This window comes from Natator depressus, chromosome 1 (assembly GCF_965152275.1).
Source record: "Natator depressus isolate rNatDep1 chromosome 1, rNatDep2.hap1, whole genome shotgun sequence".
NCBI classification, from domain to species: Eukaryota; Metazoa; Chordata; order Testudines; family Cheloniidae; genus Natator; species Natator depressus.
Window position 1 is genome coordinate 130,200,601 of NC_134234.1, and position 8,146 is coordinate 130,208,746.

Sequence of the window (8,146 nt, forward strand, 5' to 3'; positions counted from 1 at the left end):
TCCAATAAAGCATCAAATTGACGTTACACTTTTATTATCCTGTTATTTAAACCATATGTGAAAGTATTAAAGCATGACATTGAAAAATAATTTAGAATGATGTACGTTAACCGATATCTGCCATGCTGACTCAACTCATGTACAATGACCATTCAGCTATAACAGTTAAATGGCATAATATCCAGATCGTTCCTTATAACTAACTTCTGCTACATGCTCATACACGCTATCTTTTACCATCTCCTTAATCTAGAAGAAAGGCTGATTGCTGTTTAAAATAACCCAAGGGATTATTTTTTTAGCATTCTTCTCAGTCTCCCAAGATCCAAATATGTGACAAAAGCCCAAAATGAGGAACCCAATAAAATTAATAATACAGGAAAACTAAAATGTGGTGGGATTTATTCCTTTAGAGTAAATAACTCTTTCCATAACTTCAATGGCATCATTTCTATTTCTGATGGAAATAATTTTCAACAATAAAAATGAGAGGACACCAAACTTGTGTAGAACACAGGTAACTTTGGACTAAAATAAAGTCTCTCAAAACAAGGTAAACTTGAGAGGTATAGTCCTTAGGCCTGGTCAATACTTAAAATTTAGGTGGACCTCACTACATTGTTCAGGAGTGTGTGGAAAAAGTCACACCTTTGAGCACTGTAGTTAACCCAACCTAATCCCTGGTGTAGATGCTATTAGATTGATGGAAGAATTCTTCTGTCAATCTAGCTACTGCCTCTCAGAGAAGTGGATTAACTACAGTGACAGAAAAACACCATCTCTACTATGCTACAGTGGCATAGCCTGAGTTATATGGGTATTAATCAACTTACCAGGAGGATTCCTGAGATTCCTACCCAGGTAACTGAAGGCAGAAATGGACTGATATCTGTTGATAGGCCTTGTCAAGGCTGATTCCCCACTCTGTCACTCTGAGTGCAGAAGGTGGGGGCCCACAAGGATTCTAAAGATTAATACTGGCCACTCCAGGCTTGTATTATACTCCCAAGGTTACAGCTTTTCTCTAACCTTGGCTTGGTAAATGCTGCCACCACCCAAATGCAAAAAACCTCCTTTGAACCCAGGAAGGAGCACTTGGGAATTCCTCCCTGTGAGGTACCCTCAAGCCCTTTCATCCCCCACCCCCTTCCAGGGAAGAGCTGAGAAAGAAAACAAAGCTAATCAAACAACATATGCACAAACCTCTTAGGAAACCAAAAATCCAATCCTGTTCTTAAAAAAGGTAAATTTTATCAAAACAAAAAGGAAGAAAATACATCTGGAACTTAGGCTTTTGTTAGATTTTTAAAAGAGCAGTTCCAAAAAATAAGCACCCAAAATAGCTTTCTTGTGGGGTGGGGGGGTTCACCTTAAAGGTTACAAGCAAACAAAAGCATCTAGTATTAGCACAAAGGAGTCCACAAACCAATAAGAAATATAACCCTAATCGCGTCTTTTTAGTCATTCCCTAATTTTACTTACATATCTGAGGCTCAAGATAAGTAGGTTCGAGGTATGAATTGATAATCTATAATCATTCCTGGTTTAAAGCTGGTTACAGCATTACTACTCCGTGTTCCTGCAGCCCAGAGAACAACAACAAAGGGAAAGTTTCTTTCCCAATTTTAAAAATTTCTAGCCTTCCCATTGGGTCTTTCGGTCAGGTGCCCACTCCTTTTCTTTTACCTGTGGGCTTGTTAACCCTTTAGAGGTAAAGCAAGCAGAGAACAGACCAAGAGGGATTTTACAGCTAGCTGGCTGGCTGGGTGTCCATCAATAGGAGCTACATTCCCTCCTCCCCCCTTCATGTAACACAGTCATTAAGGCCAAAATTTTCAAATATTGCCGATGATTTTGGATGTCTCAGTTTTTGACTCCTCAACTAAAAGGATTGTCACCATAAAGGATTTTCAGGAATTTCTGAGCACCTGCCCTCTGAAAATCAGGCCCTTTTAAGGTATCTCAAGTTGAGCATCCAAAAACTGAGGCCACTAAAAATCACTAGTCAGTTTTGATAATCTTGGCTTAATGTCTTATCCAGAGTTTGTGAAACACCTTTTCTGTCTACTTCACTGAAACGTAAAGGTGGAACACAGTTCAAACGCTGGAAAAGAAACTGCAGATGTAGTAAGCTTGGCACTCTCCAGTAAACAGTTCATGGATTCGTTTGAGCTGTGGACGCTACTTTAACACAAGGCAAGCCAAAGTGTGTACAAACATCAAATGTCATTACATTAGCCAGGTCAGTTTACTAAAGGAAAAGAAGGCTTGGATGACCATTTAGAAGCGCATTTTTACCAGGAGCTTACAAGAATAGTGTTCTAGGCCTTTGGCTTTAAAGGAAAGGGAAAACAGATTTAGACACTAATGCTTTGATCTTTATACTCTGTGTCACCTGGTGTTAGTTCCCTAGCACGATCCTGAACAAAAGTAAAACACTGGATAACAAACAGTACTCTTTATCTAGGACTAAACTATGTATTTACCATATGTTTTTTGTTGGCATCTTCATTTTTATTTTTGTTCAGTGGAAACACAAAGCATTTCTTCTATATGTTGAGGTCAAGTTTGAAATCCTAAGACAGGTATTTCCCACAATTCCTTGAGGGACAAAAGCATTGTGGAGGCACAAAACATGATGCAAAATCTTAACATTAATATCACCAGGCTGAGGCTGCAATCGCAGGTTAAAGCCTTGTCTTCTGCTAAGGAAGCACCTCAGTTTCCCATCAATGTTAGTCAGCCAGGGATTGCTAGAGTTTAGCTCACTCTGGCCTTCCTACTTCCTGCACTACACCAATGTGGGTCAGGAGGAGTTTGCATACAACTGGCTATGCTGGTTCTACAACAGCTAGGGATTTCCCCTGCTGAATCAGTTTTATGGTCGCTTTGTGCCACAGCCAGGGCTAGGCCTATGCAGACTAAGCAATTGCTTAGGGCCATGAGGAGGTCAAGGGGGGGCCCGTATTTGCCTTTTATTATAAGAATTTGCCTGTTTTAGTATTGGGGGGGGGAATATTCCTGCATAGGTCCCCCAGTGGGCTAGCCCCAGCTTTGGCTACGGCACAAAACAAAGGGTCATAGCTGAGGATGAAGATCTGACCCTAAATATGTCTAAAGGGTTCAGCCTCTATTTCTTCCCTGTTTCCTCAGACAATTCTGCATTTTGGCCCTATTCTGTAAGGTCCCTAAGCAATGGCTAGTCCCATTTTGTTCAGTAGGACAATTCTCAGACTTCAAGTTATATACCTGCTTCAGTACCTTGCTGAATGTGAGCCTTTGTAACAAGCTTGTTTGAAATTAGTGCACATGCTTTTATTATTAAATTCCTGAATCACCATAGTGCCTAGAAGCCCCAATCATGGACCAGGACCCCATTGTGTTAGGCGCTGTACAAACACAGAACAAAAAGACAGTCCCTGCCCCAAAGAATTTACAGTCTTAGGCTATGTCTACACTAGAGACCTTACAGCTCCGGGGAGGGGGGTGTGGATGGGGGCAAGAGGGGATGTGACCACTGTATTAGGGTGTGACTGAAAGCTCAGTTAAATAAATGGGAAAGGCTTCCATTGACTTCCAGGGCTTTGGATCAGGCCTTTAGTACACTGGGGTTGTAATATAAAATGTAGGGATATTGACTGTGGGGACCTGACCCATATTCCATTGAAGTAAGTGGAGTGATTCACATTTACTTCAATAGGTGTTGAATTGAGCCCCTACTTAATATCTGCTATGATTAGTAGCGTTCTTTGTTAACCCAGAAATGTATATATTTAGTTAATTTTGAAAAGGAATCAAAACAAAAAAAAATTTCTTCAAGACAAGCTGGGAATGAATCTCCCACACAAATCCATTTATGAACAATAATTATCATTGTCAGCTCTTTAGATTAGAGCCGGGTGAGCTGAACCACAGTTACAGCTCTGCTTTTTAATTGCTTCACATTTAAAAAAAAAAAAAGCAAACTTGAATATCAATGATATTTCCTTTCTCTGTTATTCAAGCTTGTTTTTATGTAGGTTTCTCGATTATATTTCTGAGAGCCGATTCAGGACTCTGGCAACAGTACTTTTGCCACTAACAGAGTATTATGAATTATTTAAAGGTATTTTCTGTTGTGATGTAGCTTGGTGTTGGCTAAGATGACCAACGAACAGGCTAAATGAAGGTAAAATACTCATGAAGAAAAACAGATTTTCCTGTTTGAAATTAAGAGGCTCGGACCGAGCCCAAGTAATTCTTCAGTGTTGAAACAATCACTCCATAATACCAAATTTTCAGGCTTTCTTTCAGCTCCATTGAAAATATTGAAATCTTTTAGCTACTTTAAAACTCTTTCCTTTTACTGTGTTTGCATAGAAAACTAGAGAAGATGCAGTGATGCAATTTTGCAAAGGCAGAAATTAAAGGGGGAGGGGGCAGATGTAAGTAAGTGTAAGTTACACTACTGACTTCAATGGATCTCCATTGATTTACACTTGTTGAGGATCTGGCCATAATTTAAAAAATCTAGAATCCAGCCAATGGGTTTGCTAGAACAATGTTGCAGCTACCGTGAAGGAGGGGAGGGTCTACTTCCTTGTTTAGCCCACCTAAAAAGATCAGCCACAGGTTCTGCCAACTGCCAAAAAAAAGAAAAGAAAAGGAAAAAAAAAAAGTGTGTTAAACTAATAATGCATGCTACCTATCTATCTGTGAAGGCACGGTGCCACAGGTTTTATCACCATGTAGCTAGGTGAGGTTCACTGTGGGTGGGGGAGATATAGTGTTGACCTTGCCTAGTTACATCATGCTAAAAACTAGCCAAGCCTTGTCTCCATTAGGATTTTATAGCAAGATAACTAATGCACCTGCAGCTATCTCACTGTTTAAAAAAAAATGAATTCTGGCATTGAAGACAGGAAATGAGATTGTGACCTTATTCTTGATCTCATTTGGTAAGGCTCATGGGAGTGCACAGTGCCCCAAAATGGGTTGGAAAGGGTAGACTAGAGGGGGGTTAATGGCCCCACTCCACACAGCATTAGTTCAAAGATACAAATAAAGATGTTTAAAAAACAACACCTAGGTGTGCAGCTTTTCTGTTTCTTAATAATGTATAAAGAGGATTAACAGGTTTTATAAAAGGTGTTTTGTTTGTTTTTTTCCTGAAAACTGTCAGGAATGCTAAGGCTATGGCTGCCCTAGACAGCTTACAGTGGCGCACCAGTACCAATGCATCTGCGCCACTGTAAGATCTCTAGAGTAGCTGCTCCATGTTGATGGGAGAGAGCTCTCCTTTCAACATAATTAACCCACCCCCAACAAGCAGCGGTACCTACTGTCCAGACCGACACTTAGGTCAGTATAACTTACATCGCTCTGGGGGTAGTTTATTCACACCCCTGAATAACGTACTTTATACCGACATAAATGGTAGTGTAGACATAGCCTAAAACTGGCCTTCCCTGCTTCTGCTGGAGACCTACCTCCTTGGAAGTCTCGGGTGTTCACTTTGAACTTTTTCTGCCCTGGAGGAGCAGGGGAGTGCCATATTTTCTCATGAATGTTTCTCAGCACTTGAATTAGCCAGGCGTTAACAGAATTAAAACCACCCACTTGGAATAAAACTCCCTCTTCCTCTCAGTTAATCAGGGCTCATTTGCAGATTTCTCTGAGGTCATAATCCTACCTGCTCTTCCTTTGTCCATAGAGAATTCCATCAGAGGCAGGGTAGACATGACCAATATTTCTAATGTTAAAAAAACAAACAGCAAGTCCTGTTCCCTGTGAAACAGAAACCTTTCACTGTTTGTTATAAATCAAATAGAAGCAAAAGGGAGCTTTCTTTCTTTTGCAGGTCATCATTAAAAACAGTACCTTGTTCTACACAGCTTCAGGAGTGTCCTTGCTTACATCTAATGAATTGAGTAAGATTTGGCTTGATCTCACTCACGCTTTTTCTTGATGCAACCTCCCCCGACCCCCAACCAACCCAAATAAGCACTTTTTAAATTCACACCCACCGAAAGTTGCTGAAAGCTTTTTCAAAAGGAGGGTACAATCGTTACCATAGTCCAGGTCAGCAACACTGCTGACCTGTTGTTCTGGTGTTACGTATCTATTCACTTTCATATGGAATCTGTAGCTCCTGTATCTCATACTAAATGTGCTAATGCTGGAAAGGCTTCTTTTAGGTCACACAAATATAATACATACATATAAACTGAAATATCTTCTGCTAATTCTAATATTGCCTATTTTATAAGACTGTGACATCACAGAGGACTACGGGGTGTAAGACTTTCCCACTCCTCTATGCAGGACCTACCCATGAATCCACGTGGGGGGCAAGGAGCTGAGTGTCTGATACTCACACATTAGGAGTCAGGAAAGGGATGGGATGAGGCTAGGAAGGATTGGGATTAGTTGGAATCATAGAATATCAGGGTTGGAAGGGACCTCAGGAGGTCATCTAGTCCAACCCCCTGCTCAAAGCAGGACCAATCTGCAATTTTTGCCCCAGATCCCTAAATGGCCTCCTTTGAACTCACAACCCTGGATTTTGCAGGCCAATGCTCAAACCACTGAGCTATCCCTCGCCCCTTCAAAGCTATGGCTATGCTTTGCTATACATCAGCCAGCAGAGCTAACTGGTTGCAAGTTGAAGGGGAGTATTGCAGTATCTTGTTATGGGCCAAGAGAGCATCCTTCTCTCTCCTGTAGGCAAAACAGTTGCCATGGAGGAACTATGCTGCAGATGGGTGTCTGAGTCACAATCCCTTTCAGGAGGTCCTCCTGGAGCAGAGCAGTCACATGTTGCCTTTTACTCAGGGCTGAAAGTCAACTTTCTATCTAGGGTAGTATTTGCTTAACACCCAATTGGACTTGAGTGCCACTGGGACTACTCATGGAGCAAGGGACTAATGCAGTGTGATTAATTGTCTTCCCCTCATAGCTTACCAAGGTTTGGTCCTGCTCCCATTGAAATCAATGGAAAGACTCCCATTGACTTCAGTACTCATTGGATCATGTACCTAATCAAAAAATGAAAATGCTAGTAAACCGAGTGCTAGCATGTTCGGTCAGCTTGGTACTCAGAAGGAGGGCCAGGGGCAGACAGGCAGGACCCAGAGATCAATTGCATTATTCAACAGCAAATACAACCAGCAGCCACAGCAGGATCAAAAGAAAGTGCAGGTGAGATTTCAATTACTAAGAATTGGTTTTATTAAAATAGGGGCAGAGGTAGCTGTCCTTTTTTTCCACAGCACAAATGAAAGTAATTTTAAAGGAAACCATATATATTTACAGATTTTGATTGGGCCATAAGGTTTCTGAAATCTAAATGTGATCAGGAGAAGAGAACACTGATGGAGAAGATAAGTTGATGTTTCTGCTCTGACTAAAACTGTCTTCCAGCTTTTTGACTGTAGTTATTGCCTTCACTTTAAGAAAATATAATATTACTTTGAATGGGTAGAGGTTTATAATTATGTGAAACTTTTGTCCTGTTATATACTACCTCACCCATAAATGTATTTTAAATAATGGGTGCAGGTATAATAATTGACTGTTAACAAACAAAAATTCACTTTTTGCATACCAGAAGACTAAAAAGTTCATGATGAATCCACTAAGCAGGAAACTACCACTCTCATGAGCCCCCTTCCCACTGATCTATGGCCCTCTGGGGTGGACAGGCAGGCACATTCCCTTCCCCTGACCAGTAGGGGAAGCGGACCAAAACTCTGTGGAAGACCCTGACCTAGGAATTAACCTCACTCTTGGGGAAGCAGCAACTATATGACAAGCCAGAAGCATTAGGGAAGCTGAATGCAAAGGAAAACCTCCAGAGATTGGGAGCCACGTGGAGAGCAGTCTGCAACAGGGAGCCCGGGAACTACCTGTGTTACAGGGTATGATTGTCAGACGTTGCAGTCAGGTTCAGGTCTGTGTGGAACTTGGGAAGGAGCAGAGTCTGGGCAGGGAACCAGGGCAGAGGGGGCCCCAACAAAACACACCACTTACTGATGCCGGCCTGTAAATCTGCAAGCTCCTATTTGCTTTTAATAGAGGACTGGACTGGAGAGGATGCCCCACGCACTGGTCCTGAAGAGCCCTAACCCTCCAGTGGACTGTTCCCCGAGGGCCCAAATAAGAACTG